The sequence below is a fragment of the Peromyscus californicus genome, unplaced genomic scaffold (genome assembly GCF_007827085.1).
Source record: "Peromyscus californicus insignis strain IS unplaced genomic scaffold, ASM782708v3 Scaffold_18__1_contigs__length_77618521, whole genome shotgun sequence".
NCBI classification, from domain to species: Eukaryota; Metazoa; Chordata; class Mammalia; order Rodentia; family Cricetidae; genus Peromyscus; species Peromyscus californicus.
The window spans coordinates 27,260,468-27,279,762 of NW_026294480.1; positions in this window are offsets into that span (position 1 = coordinate 27,260,468).

Consider the following 19,295-nt stretch of genomic DNA (forward strand, 5'->3'; position numbering starts at 1 on the left):
GACAAGAGAAATTATCTCACTGTATCTTTCATATTTGTTATTGTCCTTAACACTGGAAAGACAAAGGAAACTGATACACGGGGACACACACACACACACACACACACACACACACACGACTTGGCCCCAAGAATTGCAAATGATTACGCCACAAAAAGACATTTCACATCTGCCAGCTCTGTTTAAACACTACAATCACTATCTCAATTGCTATTTTCTTTTCAACATCTCTGTAGCCCTTGAAATAAGATGGGAATTGATCCTTGTAACCTTCAGGAGAATCAATGCACTTTTATTCTTCCAGCCAATTGTATTAAATGAGTAAGTGGGTCAATAATCAACAACTTTGCACACTCCCAATCCCAGAGAGTTTGTATTCCCAAATCAGCTTAAAGACCTTGTATTCTATTTGTCACAGGTTATATACAGCTTCCTAACTTTCCAGTTAAGTGGTACCATTCTGGCTGGATCATTCTTCTGACGCTATAATTAATCAGCTTAATTAATGAAGCAATGTCATAGCAATGCCCCTTGGAAAGCCATGGTTAAAAAGGCTATGGAACCCTGATTATGAAATATACTGTTGGCTTCAGGAAAGAGCACACCTCAAATAGAGTATGTAGTGTTAGGTAACAATGCTATAGTATATTGAAACCAGTGTCTTCTTGTACATCAGTTAAACCTAATAAAAATGAAATGTAGCTAGACTGGCCACAGAGATTATGCAGTGATTGACAGGTGATAACACATGTGGGAAATTGTCTTAGTCAAGGTTATTGTTGCTGTGATGAAACACCAGGCCCAATGCAACTTGGATTGAAAAGGGCTTATTTGGCTTATGCTTCTGTAACACTGTTCATCACTGAAGGAAGTCAGGACTAGAACTCAAGCAGGGCAGGAACGTAGAGGCAGAAACTGATGCAGAGGCAATGAAAGGGTGAAGCTTACTGACTTGCTCAGTCTGCTTTATTATAGAACCCAGGACCACCAGCCCAGGGCTGGCCCCACCCATAATGGGCTGGACCCTCCCCTATCAATCACTAATTAAGAAAATGCCTTACAGGTTTGCCCACAGCACTACTTTATGGAGGCATTTTCTCAATGGAGGCTCCCTCCTCTCCAATGACACGAGCTTGTGTCAAGCTGACACCAAACCTGCCAGCTCCGAGGTCAGCCAGAAGGAGACCAAGTGAGGTGAGAGGAAGAAAAGAAGAAGCCTGTGGCAAGGTGTCAGTCTGGACAATGAAAATGAGGCAGCTGTCCCCGTACAATGCAAGATCTCAGAGAGTGAGGAGAATGAGAAGGGTGTCCAGTTGAGGGAATGTCCCCCGGGGAGGGTGAGATAGATGGGGTGATGGTGACAACTGATGGCTGTGATAAGTTGTGTATAGAGAGATTGATGAAGTAAGGATATGTAATAGGAATAATGGGAACCAACTTTCTCATTGACAGTGAAAAGAAGTAGAATATGAACAGAGAGAAAAGTAAAATGAGCCCTGAAATGGAAATTAAGATGCTGATATGGGCTAGTAAGTAATGTTATATGTTATAGATGCATGCAGAAATGAAATCAGGAGGGTTCATAGTAGTAGCATACGCAAGCATGTGTGTGCATATATATATTTCCTAAGCCTGTCTACTTAAGGTCATTAGACCAATGACCCCTTACAAGCAATGTGCACACCTGATCATTGATCCTAACTACCATTCTCTTATGAAAGGACCCGTGCTCTTTAGAGAAGTGTCTAATGCTAAGCCTTAGAAAACGGATGAGCCTGCTCAAAAAATCCAAGAAACTCCTGAAGATGAGATGGTGTCAGTAGGGCAGAGGAGCTAGCATAAAAGGGATGCCATGTGTCAAATGTCAGCAGAAAATTTCTAACAGCAATAAAGAGTTAACCATATAATAAAACAGTAACTCACAGTTTGTACTGATCCAAGGACATAGTGAATAGAAAAGCTGTTGAAGATTGGAAACTTCACATAATATTAAATATATCTTCTCAGACATTTATTAATTATAAAAACCAAGAGTGTACTGTGGGGTAAATCTAGCCGACATCACCTCCAGCCTGCTAATAACAAATATAATCAGCAATGCAGGAAGTTGAAGCCATGTACTATCTGCTGGGTTGCCAGGAGAAGCCCAGCATTGCTTACATAACATCAGTACCAAAGGTATATAACCCAAGTCTAGCAAGGAGGAAGCACTAAATGGACCAAAATTGCAGGAGATTGCACAAAATAACTGGCGTTTAACTTTACAGGCCATAAAAGTCAAAGAGAAATGGAAAAGTCAAAGAGAATTTTCCAGGTGGAAGGAGATAGAAGAGATTTGACAACCAGATGTCACACATAACCAGTTGGAACAGTTAATGAAACTTTTAAGGGGACTATGAGGACTGAGGACCGGATGATCATTTTATCACCATTAAGTTCCTGCTTGTGATAATCGGGATTAAGGAGGGATATCTGTGTTGACTTCTGACATGCATTAAGGCATTTGGAAAATGATGAAGTGTGTAGTTGACAGCTTACTCTTAGATTGACTCAGATCACAAAGACTTCTTTTTCAATGTTATCTCCAACTTTCTGAAATCTTGGGACAGTTTCTAAATTAAAAAGTACCAGACTTCTCATTCTTTATAACAATTTAACACTTGATAGAGATGGCACAGCGATGAAAATTAGAGAAGACTATTAATTAATGAGGTGTGTGTGTTCTGGAAGGCAGTAGCCAAGTACATGTCAGTGTATGGTGGTCTCTTGACAAGTGAGAAAAAGTACACAGCCTGGAAACCACGGACTTTTCATCACCAAACTGCTCCTATGCTGGTCTTGAGCCTAATAGAAATGACCCACTTTCTTTTATTCTGTCCTAAATACTAAGCACTAAGAAAAGAAGAATATATATATATATACATATATATATATATAATATTTATAACATTATATGTGTTGCAAAGGAGAGGAAGAAATAAGGGATGAATGTGTTGGAGAGCTTTTGAGTGTTATTATCATAGCAAACAGTTACTCATTCAACTATATATATATATATATATATATATATATATATATTTACATTTTATTGACTGCTTACTGTGTCCAAACATCAAGAATACAATAATAAATAAAATAGGAACTTTGTAATTGTGCTTACATATGCTCTAGTTTGGGGATGTGGGAAACAGGGGAATAGAAAAATAAACAAATATAAGTATGTAATGTGTAAGGCGGTGGTAACAGCCAGTGGATACCAATAAGCAGGCAAAATATAGAACAAAAAATGTTTGGGATCATAGGTTTATATTTCACTTAAGAGGACCAAGAACATCCTCTCTAATTAATTCTGCTAAGATACTAGCAGAAACCTAGAGGAAAGAAGAGTCAGAGTAAAATAAGTCTCCTAGGCTGAGGAAACGATGATGTCAAAGTAAGAAGAAGCTTGGAGAATGTAGGGGAAAGCAGCAGTGTGTTGTGACTAGAGAGCTTGGGCAGAAAAGCAAGGGAAGAGGAGCTTCAGGTAGATCCCAGAGACTTTGGATTTGACCCTGAACAAGTTTGAACACCATTGGGAGATTTATAACAAACAGTTGACAAGAACTGACTTCAAATGTAAAGAAATCTCTTTGGCTGCTGGGTTGAGAATGACTGTGGGAAGCAAAGCCAGATGCACACAAAACACATTTGGCAGGTAATTGAAGTAACCTAAGTAGGAAATAATGTTGCATTAGATCAGGGTTTTTTTTAAAGGCATAATGAGAGTTGGATAGACCCTAGATTTAGTTTAAAGACAGAACCATTAAGATTTCTGATGGAGGCCGGGCGGTGGTGGCGCACGCCTTTAATCCCAGCACTCGGGAGGCAGAGCCAGGCGGATCTCTGTGAGTTCAAGGCCAGCCTGGTCTCCAAAGTGAGTTCCAGGAAAGGCGCAAAGCTACACAGAGAAACCCTGTCTCGAAAAACCAAAAAAAAAAAAAAAGATTTCTGATGGAATTGGATGTATGATAGAAGAAAAACCAAGAAATCATGGGTAAGTGTAAGGTTTAGAGTTCTCAGTACAGAGATGGGAAAGATTGGAGGTATGAGAGGTTTGCTATAGTGGGGACCCTAAGAAGTTCAATAGGGGGCTGGCAAGATGGCTCAGAGGTTAAGAGCACTGACTGCTCCTCCAGAGGTCCTGAGTTCAATTCCCAGCAACCACAGGAGTATCTGTAATGAGACCTGGTGCCCTCTTCTGGCCTGCAGTCATACATGCTGTATACATAATAAATAAATAAATAAATCTTTTTTTAAAAGTTCAATATGAGTCTCAGCCATCTGAAAAGAAACATCAAGTGGGCTGGTGGATATTCATAATGAACTTCAGGGAAGGGTCTGGATTTGAGGAATATACTTGAAAACCATCATGGGTATATGGGTAATATTGATATCCACAAAGATTAGTGAAATTTCCAACTGAGTAGAGCTAGCAGATAATAAAGATATATGATGACTGAACCATGAGGTACTTCTTTACTTTCTAAATTATTTAATTTTTCAAGCTTTTTAATGTGTATATGTTGTATGCTCAACATGTTTCCATCATACTTTCTATATAGGATTTCATATATCTGTATAAAACCTAGGAACCACAAATGAGAGGAAAAATCACAGTATTGTCTTTCTGCAATTGGTTTGATTTGCTTAACATGATTCTTTCCAGTTGTATCCATTTTCCTGAAAATTGTTCTTGTTTGAAGTGTTGAGAAATAAAGAATTGTAAAGAAGCCTGCAGATTGGCTAATGAGAGCAGTAGAGAATTACAAAAATTTACTCTCATTGAAAGTAAGTGGGAAGAGTTTCTGAGAATGTAGAGCACTCACCAGCTCCAACAGTCTGTCAGAAGAGAAGAAACCTGCCTCTGAAGACTCGGAAACATGACTGATAAAAATAAAAACGACAGCAAAGGTCTTTGACCAGTTAAGAAATGGTAAGTCCACCCACCAGTAAATGTCGTACAGTTAGTTTCCTTAAACTCCATAAAGATGAGACATCCCATCATAGAGTGGTGTCCAGAAGAGGTGGAAATACCAGGGAATGTCTAAGTCTTTTTTTAATGCACTTTTTAAGCTTGCTTAACACATTGCACAGAATCAGAAGCCTAGAGGTAGCATGGGAGTGTGGGGAGGGTTCTCATCCTCAGAGGAGGGACCAGCTGAGTATCAGCACATGCTGTTCTAGTCCTGGAGAATCACTCTTTGGTATTACTGTGTGGTGATATTTTACTTGTGCTGAAATGTGGTGATATTTCATTTGTATGTTAATAAAGTTTGCCTGGAGGAAATAGCAAGCCATTAACACAAAAGTCAGGCAGTGGTAGCACACGCCCTTAATCTGATCACTTGGCAGTCAGAGTCTGTGTGTGTTCAAAGTCACACTAGGGAACAGAGCCAAGTGTAGTGACATACACCTTTAATCCCAGTAACAACCATAGAGACCTGGAGGTCTGTACAGACAGGCAGTGACAAGAAAGTGAGGTAGCTGGACTAAGAGCCAATGAGAGGGCAGAACAGCAAGGCAATAAAGGCGCAGGTAGACAGGAAGTAGCTCTCTTTGGAAGCTATGGCATGGTGAGTTAAGGTTAGCTGGTGGCTCTCACTGTTTCCCTGATCTCTAAGGCTTTCACCCCTATATTTAGCTCCATGTTTTTTATTTAATAAGACCGCTTAGAAATTTGGCTACATTACTGGATTTTGGTATCTCCCCCTCTACCCCACCCCACCCCCCCTCCCCGGGGCCACTGAGAACAGAATTGTGGGAGAATTGTGTCCCCAAGAAACTTGGAAGTGAAAAGATGAGATTAATTTAGGCAATAATAAGTATAGTAGTATCCACTTTGTAAATAGTCATGATTGGAGTATAATTTCAGCATAAGAAACATTAATCCTGTTTCAAGCACACAACTTTATATGTGTTGAAAATATGTCTATAGACCTATGAGACCATCACTACAATATTAATCTGTTTCACATAATAATAAACATATACACATCAAACCAGCTGTTTCCTAAATGGCTTCTTTGAAAGATCTTTTCTCCTGTGTCTAGTTAAATGACCCATAACTTCAGGCAGCTACTGCTCTGCTTCCTGTCACTAACATTTGGGGGTTGTTTTGGGCATATTTGTAGAATTTTTGTGTGAATGAGTTACTCAGAAGTTCTCATTTTTATTTGTCTTGTTTCACTGGGCATTCTTTTTGAGATGCATGGATGTTGTGTGTTTCGTTTGCTCTTTCTGATTCCCAAGTTGTATTCCATTGTATGGCTGTATCACAATTGATTCTCCTTGTCACTAAATATAGAAATAATAGAACCTGAGGCCTAAAACCAGGCAGAGACATTCATGCTGCTACTGCATGTTGGAGATCTTTCCCTGGAACCAAGGAAGCAACTGACCCGAGTACTGAGATGATTGACTTTCCATGGACAGTATGTCTCTTCTCTGAATAATATAGTAAAAAAATCAACCTTGACGTTAACCCTAGATTGAGACTAAAGATTTCTTTATGATTTTTGTTGAATTTCAACATTGCTTGCCCACATTGCTGGAGAGAAATGTGAATCGTCCCTATGCCCATGAGACAAGCATTTGTGGCACTTTGATTTTTCACAGCACAGAAAGCCAGGCTGTGTTCTCCAGCATCCTTGCATGAGGCCCATGAGACAGCTGTGGAAGGCCAAGAGCCTCTGCTAACACCTTTATCCATGTTGAATCCTGATGGCCTCCATGGTGGCCAGGACCTCCTTTATTGTTCTATAATCCCCTGTCTGTTGCAGATAGCACTAACTCACACTATCAGTTACTTGTTTTGTTGTCGCACAAAATCTCGACTGGATCACCTGAGAGGACTCCAGATCAAAGGGTTGTGTTGATTCAGCCACTGTCTCCTAGAGTAAAGCTGTGTCTATGATCAGATTAATGTCGTGTGATTCATCTTTAAAGGTGAGAGTGTTCATCTTTCTATGAATAGACAGGTAGTGTCTTTGAAACTGAGTGTGAGAAAGTCAGACGTGCAGGCTACGATGACTGAATGTGTGGATTAGTATGTAAGAGTTAGGGAAGTCTGTAAACACAAAGAAGTGATAACTCACTTGACAGTGAATTAGAAAGTGGGCAACTGAGCATCATTTCACGTAGAAAAACTCATGTTAATTAGGTGGTTTTGATTGGTTTCTCACTTGATTATAAGCAGTGGGTGTGGGGACTATGTTTTATTCATTTCTGCATATCACTTAAAGATACACCTGCTAAATATTTGATCATAGGATGGGTATATGATGAATAACTGTGAGAAACAGTATGAGAGATGTTTGAGGCCCATAGGCACATTCTTTTGCTAAAAAGATTGGATTTCTCTCCTAACTTCCACCTGACCATGGAAAACAAATTCTGACTTCAGTATTAGAATCTTCCTGCCTTCCTTTGCTCACAAGAGTAAGTATTCTCCTTTACAGATTTACTGAAAGCAGAAGTAGCTGGTCACATAAGTGTATGTTTGTGTGTTCATGTACTACATTCCTAAGGGATACATAACATGTACTCAAGCAGTAGATGGAGCATTGGTCTGTTCAAAGGGCCACCACAGTGTCATTTCTGCACATGGTCTGACATCTAACCTTGGAACACAAGCAAGAAAGAGAAATCAAGAGTCATTGCTTTGCTGGTGAGGTTTGGAAACTGAGGCCCATCACAAGCCCACCAATGTTTCCTTGGGGGCTGGGGTGGTATTTATTATTTGTTTCACAATATTTTATTGTTGATACTTGTATATATTATTTACACTCTTAAAAATGAGCACTATTCTTGACAAGACCAGATATCACATTGTCAAAATTTCACACTACAGCAGCAACTTGAAGTACCTCAGCAATCTCTCTCTCTCTAACAACACCAGATGTTTCTTATTTAGATTGCTGATGATACGTGCCTTGATGAAGATATTGTGAAGACACTCTCCAACCTCATAGAGGCAGTGTATAAATATCTAGTGAAAGGGACATGCATCTGGAACGGTGACAGAGTATCAGAGGGACAATTTCGTCTTCCTGTGTAAACAGGTGAGATGAAGGAGATGGTGAGGTTAAGTAAACAGATGAAATGAGGGACAGTGTTGCCAGCTCACTGTCGAGAGAGACTCCCCAGAACGCAATGCAGTGAGTGGACAGACTTCAAACAGTTCACTGACGTGTCACTGAGAAGACAGGCAAGAATTGGAGCTGCCCAAAGTGGCAAGGAGTTTACAGGAAAGGCTGCAGGAGAGGAAGGACCTGCCAGGAGGGAGGAGAGGTACAGTTTATAGAGAATTCACTCTCATCCCCTTTATTGAACTCTAATCATCCCACGCATGTAATAAAATTACCTGAAGCAAGACGAGAAAGAAAATGTTCAAGCAAACAGTGCCGACAACTGCATGTAGCTGGGAATTCTAAGTGTTACAGCTCTGAGGGGGAAGGAGAAGAAGGAGGAGGAGAGAAGATAATGGGAATGAAATGACTAACATTCATTTTATACAGGTATAAAACTGTTGAAGAATTAAAAAAGAATATTTAAAGGAATATCAAGGGAGCCATTATCCAATAAGGTAAAGTTTATCATATGTATCATCCAATTAAAAAAATATTTCCAGCCGGGCGGTGGTGGCGCACGCCTTTAATCCCAGCACTCGGGAGGCAGAGGCAGGCGGATCTCTGTGAGTTCGAGGCCAGCCTGGGCTACCAAGTGAGTTCCAGGAGAGGCGCAAAGCTACACAGAGAAACCCTGTCTCAAAAAACCGAAAAAAAAAAAAAAATATTTCCAGAGTTGGAGATTTAGCTCAGTGGTCGAGCACTTGCCTAGCAAGCACAAGGCCTTGGGTTTGGTCCTCAGCTCTGGGGGGGAAAAAACAGACAAAATAACAATAACAACAATAAAATATTACTTCAAAGAAGCAATTAAATAAGGAGAAACAGACCCAGAAATGATATTGTTGATAATTGTTAGTTAATAAATATATTTTTAGATTCAAGTGAGTACATTATTTAGAAAAAGGCAAAGAAAGTATAGGCATGGTAAAGAAAGACATGAGAAATATGAAAAAAGCAAGTCAAACTTCCAGGGATTAAGAAAACAATGTCTGTATTACATGGCATTGTTAGTTAATTAGACACTGAAGAAGAAAATATCAGTGAACTTGAAGACATGAAAAATTTTTAAATGAAAAAGAGAGTATATATATATACATATATATATTCTCTTCATATACAAGATATTGAATAAATTGCAAACACAGAAATATATAAACCACCCCAAGGGCACATCACAACCCAAATGCTCAAAACAAATAAGAAATGCGAAATCTAGTTTGTAACCAGAAGAGTAAGTTAAGGCATTCTACATGTGAACACAAAGCAGAATGAGACAAACGTTTCATCCAAAGCAAAGCAAGCCAGAAGACAACCAAGTGATATCTCTGAAATCCTGAAAGAAAAGGGGAAATGACCAACTAACAGAAAGCATCCTCAGCATACTGGAGGCTGAGAAGTTCAAGATCGGGGCCTCAGCTGTGCGGCTGCTTTCCAGCTTATTTAACAATGTTATTCTCTGTTTCCTTGTGTAATGAGTCAAGTTCTGGGGTTTCCATATCGTTTGTGAAGACTGAGCTTCCAAAGTCCTCAGCTCCTGGCAACATCCATTTAGAATTTCAACCTACAATCTAGAAGGCTAGCAACATTTAAACCTCTTGAAAACAGCTTACCAGTTTCTTAAAATTATAACTACCTAGTACCAGTCCACTCTTTGGCACTAGCCCAATACAAATGAGAGCAATTGTGTATCCACCCAAAGATATAAGCACCATCATTGTCTTAGTTAGGGTTTCTATTACTGTTAAGAGACACCATGACCACAGTAACTCTTATAAAGCAAAGCATTTAATTGGGTGGCTTACAATTTCAGAGGTTTATTCCATTATCATCATGGTGCAACATGGTGGCATGCAGGTAGACATGGTGCTGGAGCAGGATCTGAGAGTCCTTACATCTTGACTCACAGGCAACAGATGGTGGGGGTGTCTTGAGCATATATGAGACCTCAAAGCCTGCCTCTACAGTGACATACTTCCTCCAGCAAGACTACACCTACTTCAACAAGGCCATACCTTCTATTAGTGCCACTCCCTTTGGGGGCCATTTTCTTCCAAAGCACCACATTATACTCCCTGGCCCCCAAAAGCTTGTAACAATGTCATAATGCAAAATGCATTTAGTCCGACTTCAACAGTCCCCATAATCTATCACAGTCTCAACAATGTTTAAAAGCCCAAAGTTAAAAGTCTCTTCTGAGATTAATGCAATCTTGTAACTGTAATCCCCTATAAAATTAAAATAAAGAAGCAGATCAAATATTTTCAATGTATAATGACACAGATATACATTACCATTCCAAAACATAGGGAATGGAGCATAGTGAGGAAATAATGGGCCAAAGCAGGACAGAAAACCAGCTGGGCCAACTCTAAACTCGGCATCTCCATGTCTGATGTCAAAACACTCTTCAGATCTCCAACTCTTTTCAGCTTTGTTGACTACAACACACTTCTATCTCTTGGAGTGGTTCTACTCCCTGTTAGTAGCTTTCCTTGGCAGATATCTTATGGCTCTGGCATCTCCAACGCCTTAAGGTCTCCAAGGTAATCCAGGATTCACAGATTCAAGCAATGACCTCTGTAGGCCCCCATTCAGGGACACCCCTGACACATTCCGGGCCTCAGTGGCTTTTCTTAGTAGAGATTCCATAGCCTCTTTCTTCTGACCTTAACTCCAGAACCACATGGCCAAAGCTGCCAAATTCTGCTACTTTTTGAGGCTGGAACATGGCCCCCTCCTTCAATTACATCTTCACCAGCTTTCTGTTTTCGATGGTTTCCTTAACTGCCTAAGGTTGGCTATCCTGAATCTAGATCTGTAGGCCAGACTGTCCTCAACAATCAGAGTTTCACCTGCCTCTGTCTTGAGAGTGCTCTAAGCTTTTTTAGAAACTTAGCTGGTTTGAATCTTGCCCTGAGATCATCACCCCCTTTATTCCATTTCTTAATCTGTTTATTACCTTGAATAAAAGACTTAGTCCCATTCCACTTCCTGGTGCTCCTTTTCCCTCAAATTATACATTTTGTGTTTTTCCTTTCTCAGTTTGTTCCTTCATTATGAATCTTCATTAGGGTTAACACTAGCAACCACACAAACAGAGTCTATGCGAGGCTATTTTGAGAGTTCTTTAGCCAATACAATTAACCCAAAACTCTTCATTTTAGGCCCAGGAAGACCTTTCAGACCAGGACAAAAAGCAGCCACATTCTTCACCAAAATATCACGAGTGATTGCTAGGCAACATATTAAAATTCTTTGTCTCTGAAACCTCTTGAACCAGGCCCCTACAGTTCAAGTCTTCCTTCCTTCTACTAGTAAGACCCATTAAGCAGTGCTTAAAGCATTACACTGCTTTCCTAACCCAACTACCAAAGTCCAAATTCCTCCAGACAAAAACATTATCATAACAATACCCCAGTCCCTGATAATAACTTCTGTCTTAGTTAAGGTTTCTATTGCTGTGAAGAGACTCCCTGGCCACAGTAACATTTATAAAGGAAAAAAATTAATTGAGGTGGCTTATAGTCTCAGAGATTTAGTTCATTATCATCACAGTGGAACATAGTAGGATGTAGGCAGACATGGTGATGGAGAAGGAGCTGAGAGTTCCACATCTTGGTCTACAGTCAACAGGAAGTGAACTGTGCACCACACTGAGCATAGCTTGAGCAAAGGAAACCTCAAAGCCCACCTCTAAGTGACACTCTTCCTCCAACAAGACTACACCTACTCCAACAAAACCACACCTTCCAATAGTGCCCTATGAACTTATGGGGGCTAATTTTATTCAAACTACCATAAACATCTATAGCAGTGTCTTCCATGAAAGCCCCAATTGGCAACAATCCAAATCTGTCAATAGCTGAATATATAAATAAACTTTATACTCATCTTGTAGAATAATAATAAGCATTAAAAGTACAAACTACACTTGGCAGCACAGATTTGAGTACTCAGAGCCAAGAAGCCAGACCCTTGCCTCCTCACATATAAACAAGCACAGTGCATAGTGTGAGGTTGCACTGATAAACACCTCTAGGAAAAACAAACTCCTCTGTACTGACAGGCACACCAGAGTTAGCAAGTCGATAGGAGGGATCATTACAAAGGGGATGGGAGGAAGATTTTGGATGTGTTAGAACTGGATATCATAAGTAACAACTATATCAGCTTTAAACATGCTTCTATAATAGAATCGAAAAAGCAATCTGTCTTCATCAATGGCACCACTGGCCTCATTGGCAAATAGATAGACCTCTGATTCCTCTCTGGTTTCACATTTCCTGACTCCAACTAGCCACATCTTGCTGATAAAACATTATTTCATTTTCCTCAAGTGATTTTTGGTAGAGACTGGCTAGATTCATGAACTTGTGGAGCAAGTTATATGGTTCCTTTATTTCCTCTTATAAGGATACGTGTAAGGTGAAATTTGGTATAAAGTACACTTCCTTGAAACCTTGAAAAGAAGTGGTAACTATGGGTAAATATTGAACTGTTAAAAAGAACCTAAGGGTCAGGGAAGGTGCTTGTTATTGCAAGCCTGGAGACCTGAGTATAGTCCCTGAAACCCACATAAAGGTGTAAAAGGAAAACCAGGCCCACAAAAGTTGTTTTCTGAGGCTGGAGAAATGGCTCTGATTGAAAGAAAAAGCATTGGCTGCTTTTTCAGAGGACCCAGGTCCACGGAGGCTCACAACTTTCTGTAATTCCACTTTCAGGGCCATTCAACACTTTGTTCTGGCCTTTATTGACATCAGAGATGCACATGGTACACAGACACACATGTTAGCAAAGCATTGATACATATAAAATAATTTTTAATTAATTAATAATGTTGTTCTCAGACCTTTAACTATACACCATGGCATACATGCCCTCTACTCACACCATTTGTGTGCTCATGACACTCACACATTCACACACAAACACAAGAACCTAAAAGCTATACATGAAATCCAGCCAGATTAGTTAAGCCAGGTTTAATAGATTTAGAATTATAGTTAAATTGACATTTTATTTTGTTTTCAGGATGTTGTGAAGTAATGAAGACCAGTTTCAATATCTTCTGCTAGAGCAAGTCTTCATTAGTTCTTTGGGAGCCCTTATTGTTAGCCTGACTATAGAAACCTCCTTACGCAAATGAGACCTGTGCAGGCCTCACTATACAACAATAATTTCCTATGCATTGAAAATGTCAGCTTTCATGTTGTGCAAGGTGTGATGAGAAGACCTGGAGAAGTATTTGAAACAGAACTTATTCATTACTGCAGGATGTTCTAAGTGGAAATTGCTTTTTCATTGTTAAATGGATGTTAATGGTCAGGAAAGAACTAAATTAATGACTCATTTGTAGGTACAAGCTCCATAGGACTTTCCAGGCACTTTGTCAAGAGTTGAGGATACAAAATTAGACATGACTACAGTGTTCAAGATGCATTCAGTTTAGCGGACTTCATTGTTGTGGTTTGTGAGCAATAAACACAATAGCAGATGTTCATGCAAAGTCCAATGGGAACATAGAAAGAGTGATTGATTCTCTTTTGGGAGAATTATCAAACCCTCCAAAGAAGAAATGAGGTGTAAGTTGAATCTTCAAGACAAATCAGTACTTCAAAGTCGAAGTGTTGAGAACACATGACTATGGAGTGATCAGTCCTACATGGGACATCTGTATCAACCCCTCCCCTACCCCCAAGGCTCAGGGAACTTCAAGGAAGATGGGCAGAAAGAATGTTAAGAGCCAGAAGATGAGGAAGAGTGCTGGGAAACACCAAACACTGTGGTTTCAGCTGTGGTTACCTGTATAAGACTGAGCCCATCACCTGGAAGTCAAGACATTCTCCAATGCCCACTGAGGGACTCTGGACAGTGAATGGTTACCAGTGCTCACAGCCTGTCTTCAGTGGGAGAGCCACTGGTAAGTTGCCAGTGTCCTGGGAAATAACCCCAAGTCATGTTCATGCAAGTAACTTCAGTTGAAGTCAGTGGGGGGGGGGGGGGGCGCTGAAAGTAGAAGCATGGGAAGGAGCAGAACAAGGATAAAAGAAGGTGATGGGGATGGACAAGACAAAAAAAATCCTTATATGTGTATATATGATTTTCAATAGAAATTTAAAGCTGAAAATGACAAAAATACCTCTAAGAAAGAGAACTTGTGGTTCAGACAGCAGAGAGACTGGAAATTCCCACCTGAACAAAGAGAACATATGTGGTGGGCAAAGAAAAGGAGCTAGGCTGCTTCAGGATGTGGTGAATGACCAGCGAGTTAATATTCCTGTAGTTCAGAGTTTAGGATGCTGGATTGACAAGAGAATGCACAACACTGTGAGGATTCATGTTTGTGTAGACTGAGGTGCACAATGATGGCATCAGAGGCTTCCAAAAAATACAAATATACCTGCATACCTATTAGCTAGCCTCTTTCCCAGGACCCCAAGCAACCCTGTCCTCAGATGCTCTGGCCTCCTCCTGAGACCTCTCTTTGAATATCTCTATGACATAACAGTAAGAAAGTCAGTCCCTGATGCAACCAAGGCTCTACCTGTGTATCTCTGGTCCTACCTTCTGAATGTAATTTATTGGTCTTCTTCCAGTATCTTGAGTTGGAAGCTAAGATCATTAATGTTAACTCTTCTTAAAATATGTTTTGTGCTTATGAACTTCAAGAATGGTCACACACACACACCTTGCCAGCAGGAAAAAAACATATAGAAAGACTCAGAATCTACTATGTGGGATACATGCCTGAAGAGAAGTAGATGAGGCGGGAAAGATGCATCTTTTTCAGTGAATTGGGGGACCTTTCTCAAAATGGTAGCATTTTTTGCCTGCTCTTGAAGTATATAAGCAAGACTGAAGTATTTTGACATGGAAAAAGAAAGGAAACATTTACAAGACCGTCTTTAACAAAAGCAGTGCCAGCCAAGGAAAACAGTTTGACACGTGAACACCCACAATGTTAAAACTTGATAATCAAAATAATGGACTGTAAATGCAGAATGGGCCATGGCTGGCTTAAATCAAACTGCTGAAAAAAGGCAGCCTCTTTCTTATTTTTCCACAAAGTTTATACTCTTTAACAATATCAACAAATTACATACTGTTCAACTTTCCAGTAGGGATTCATATGGAAAGTCAAAAGATGTGGTGTTCTTTTTAATAGCACACCTAACAGCATTTCACTCCGACAGGCTTTTCTCCTTTGAGTTTGGATGGGCTGTCTGAGCAAAACAGGCTCAACCCTGTTGGGATGATAAATGGTCTGAAGTTTAGTTTTCACTGACAATGAATTTGTTTGAAAAGGGAATTTGTCCTTCCGTAATACAGACTTAGTCAAACACAACTGGAAGTTCTTACACATCATCTGTGATTCATGTTGGAAAACAGAGTAAGGAACGAAGATCTTTCTAGGCATGCTGGCATTTTGGCAACATTCTGTGGGAGCGACACATGGGGACAGCCATCTCTGAGGGGTCAAGCTGAGTCCTAGGTTAACTAGTTCTCATGGCCCCTCTGCAGCACAAGGCCCTTTCAAATCAACAGGGGCTTAACTGTGATATTAAGAGAATGTGATCATGGGCTGGACCGGAGAGATGGCTCAGCAGTTAAGAGCACTGGCTGCTCTTCCGGAGGACCTGGGTTCAATTCCCAGCACCCACATCGCAGCTCACAACTGTCTGTAACTCCAGTTCCAGGGTATCTGACACTTTCACACCAATGCACACATAAAGTTAAATAAATTAAAAGAGAGAGAGAGAGCCGGGCGGTAGTGGCACACGCCTTTAATCCCAGCACTCGGGAGGCAGAGCCAGGCGGATCTCTGTGAGTTCGAGGTGTGTAATAAACTGGCATTGGAAACCATTGTTCTCAAGAATTCAGAATTACCTACCTAGAGGTTTAGAGCTTGCATGGAAATTGGTACAGAGGCTCAAATTTGGGAAAAAATTAGAGTTGCTTGGCAGAATGTCCAAATTGTGGCCCTCTGGGCTCCTTTCCAACCCTTCTGAGAATTGGAGTCTCTGGGGATGGTGTGAGATGTGGAAAGGTCTGTAATTTGTATTGTTGACAAGCTCCCCACTAACTTTCATGTTGCACACCCAGCATCCACCTCAGGCTATTCCAGACTGCCAGTTACTTCCTGACACGGGGAATTTGCAGCTCGAAGCATCACTCGACTGAGGGATGGGACCATTATCTGATTGCTTGGGGGTCAGCCCTGAGATCACTCAGTTCCAAGCAAGAGTGACAGAGACTTCGACTTCTCCACATTCAAAATATCTACTGACTTGGAATGCCTGTTTGAGAAGTCTAACCTGAAACTTCATTGGGCGCACATAAGAAGAAGATTGCAAAGCCACAAAAACTTGTTTTTTGTTCTTTCCTTCCCTTCCAAGATGGGCCGTGTGTACCCATAGCAGTGGAGTATCCCCTAGCTATGGTTACAGCCCTGGGTGACCTGAAAGAACTTTCAGGACAACAATAATGGAAGTAGAACCAGGAGAATCAGCTTGCCTCACTACAGATGGGGCTCCATTTCTCCCCAACTTTTCTCGTATTCAGACAAGGCCAGGAGTCTCAGCAGTCATGTATGAACCAGAGCTTCTGGCTCTCTGGGAAAAATCTCCCAGTTTGAGTAACAGTCTGATATAATGCCCATAATAGTATCATCAACTCCATTTTAGTTTAATTGAGGATCATCAAGAAAAGAGACAAGGCTCTCTAGTTGGAAGGATGTATTTGATCAATGCTGAGAGGGGTATGCATGTAGCCTAAGAGGGTATAACATGGTACTTCTCTGTACACTCTTTTAACTCCTACTCAAATAATTCATAGGCAAGGCCCCGTGAATTATTGTCCTAGAAATGGGAATGTAGTCACAGGATTTTCCACATCACTCTGTACAATGCTCTTCTAACATAATCTGCCTTTAGATCATAGTTTCTTAGTAGAGGAAAGGGAATGTTTGCTCCAGACAATACCTGGCCATGTAAGGACAGTTTGGATTGTATTTCAGGAGTGAGACATGCTACTGATATCTAGTGGGGACAGGTCAGGAGTGCTGGTCACCCTCCCACAACAAAGAATGACCAGTCTCAGAAGGTCAACATTTCCAAAGTTTCAAAATTGTCATTTAGACTGAAATAATTTCTCAGGTGAGCAACATACACTGAGGACCCCTCATGACTACATTCTTTCTCTTTGGCAGTTGTCTAGGTGAATCTCTCAACCTATACCACAGATCTCCAATGAGCAGACTGTTAGCATCTCTGAATTCTATCCCATTCCCTTGGCTCTGCTTCCCTAGTGGCCAGAAGTCAATGAGACTCTCTTACTAATCTTAGGAGCCCTTTTGCCCAGCGTCTGCCTCCTGAAATGCTGCTGAATGCTGAGATTCCTATGGTCTCTTGATCTCTAAACCTGACTATTATTTCCATTCTTGCCACCTTTCACTCTCAGTGGCATTAGACACAGCCTCTTCTTTCCTCTTACATTTTTTAGGTTTTTTGCCTTCCATGTCACATGCTCTTAATTTTCTCCTGCCCCTTATTCCACCTGTTATGGTCATATCCAGGTCTGCTGTCTTCTTCAGTTATTTCATTTTCAAGCTTCCACCAGACAATGCCAAACCTGTGATTTTCAACTCTGTGCTATTGACTCACACAGTTTTATTTTAGATATAGTTTTCAGAGTTGCAAACCCATATATTCCCAACTATCCCCCAATTTCTCACTGATAGTCTTATAAGCATTTGCAGTCTCATTTGTCCAATCTGAATGTGTCATTGTCCCATCACTTCATCTGAGAACAGTATCCCCACCTACCCAGATGCAGAGTAGACTCTCAAGGCAGACTCTTTTGTTTCCTGCTCACTTGCACCCTTGCATGCCGCCCATCAAGGTCCTAGTAGTCAGTTTTCAAGATATCTAGGTAAATTTCGTTTTGCTCTTCTCCATCACAGGTCAAACTGCAGTCACCTTGGCCATGCACCTTGCTTTAGCTTTCTAATTGCTTAAATGCTCCTGTCTTTGCTCCTTCCATCCTGCCCACTATACAGCTGAAGGGATGGTTTGCATTTGCAAAACTGATCTTGCTGCTTCCTTTTCTGAATTTTCCCAATGCCTCTCATTGCTCTGATGCTGAGGGTCAAAGCTACCGGCCCCACTTGCTGTGCTGTGGCACGAGGGGTTTAGTCCCATTTCTGGCCTATAGAAGCAACTTATTCACTCCCAGCTGGTGTCTTCACTCACTACATTCCTTCTGCACAAACATTCTTTCTTTTCTTATGGAAAGGGAGGAGCCCTTTACATAGTTACTGAATTCCCCTTCCTTTAAGACATTATAGTTTCCAAAGCCTAACAATTACTAATAGTTTTCTAGAGAGAAAAACTCTTATCTTGTTAGATAGCCACACAGTGATTGGAAATTAATAGCAATTTGAAAATTTTTAATTTGAAGAGCTGTGACCCGTGTTAATAAATAGATAAGCTCAGAAAGTTCAACCTTCTTATAGATGGTTTATAATTCATTTTACTTTGTTTTCCTTCTTGTGATTACAATCACATAACTCCTAAATATCTGTGTCACCTATCCAAATGTGAACTCTAACAGATTGTATTACCATGAAGTCTTCTAGTCATGGAATAATACCTAATGCAAAGCAATATTAAATAAGTATTTGGTGAATGAGTGAAAAATAGATTAAAATGAAATGATACACTTAATCCAGCATTGTTTTAGTGAGAATATATATATATATATATATATATATATATATATATATATATATATATATATAATATGGTTGGTTCTCTATTGCTGCTGCAACAATCTGTTACAAATGTAGTGCTTTAAAACAAAGCAAATCCAATCTCTTATGAGACTTAGAGTTCCTGAATCATTGTTCAGAGACAATCAAGGCACTGGTGGTGCTAGAGTGTTCTGGAGGCCCCGTGAGAGAGTCCACATCCTGCTTCTTTTCACCTTTTTTTTTTTTTTTTTTTTTTTTTTTTTTTTTGGTTTTTCGAGACAGGGTTTCTCTGTGTAGCTTTGCGCCTTTCCTGGATCTCACACTGTAGACCAGGCTGGCCTCAAACTCACAGAGATCCGCCTGGCTCTGCCTCCCGAGTG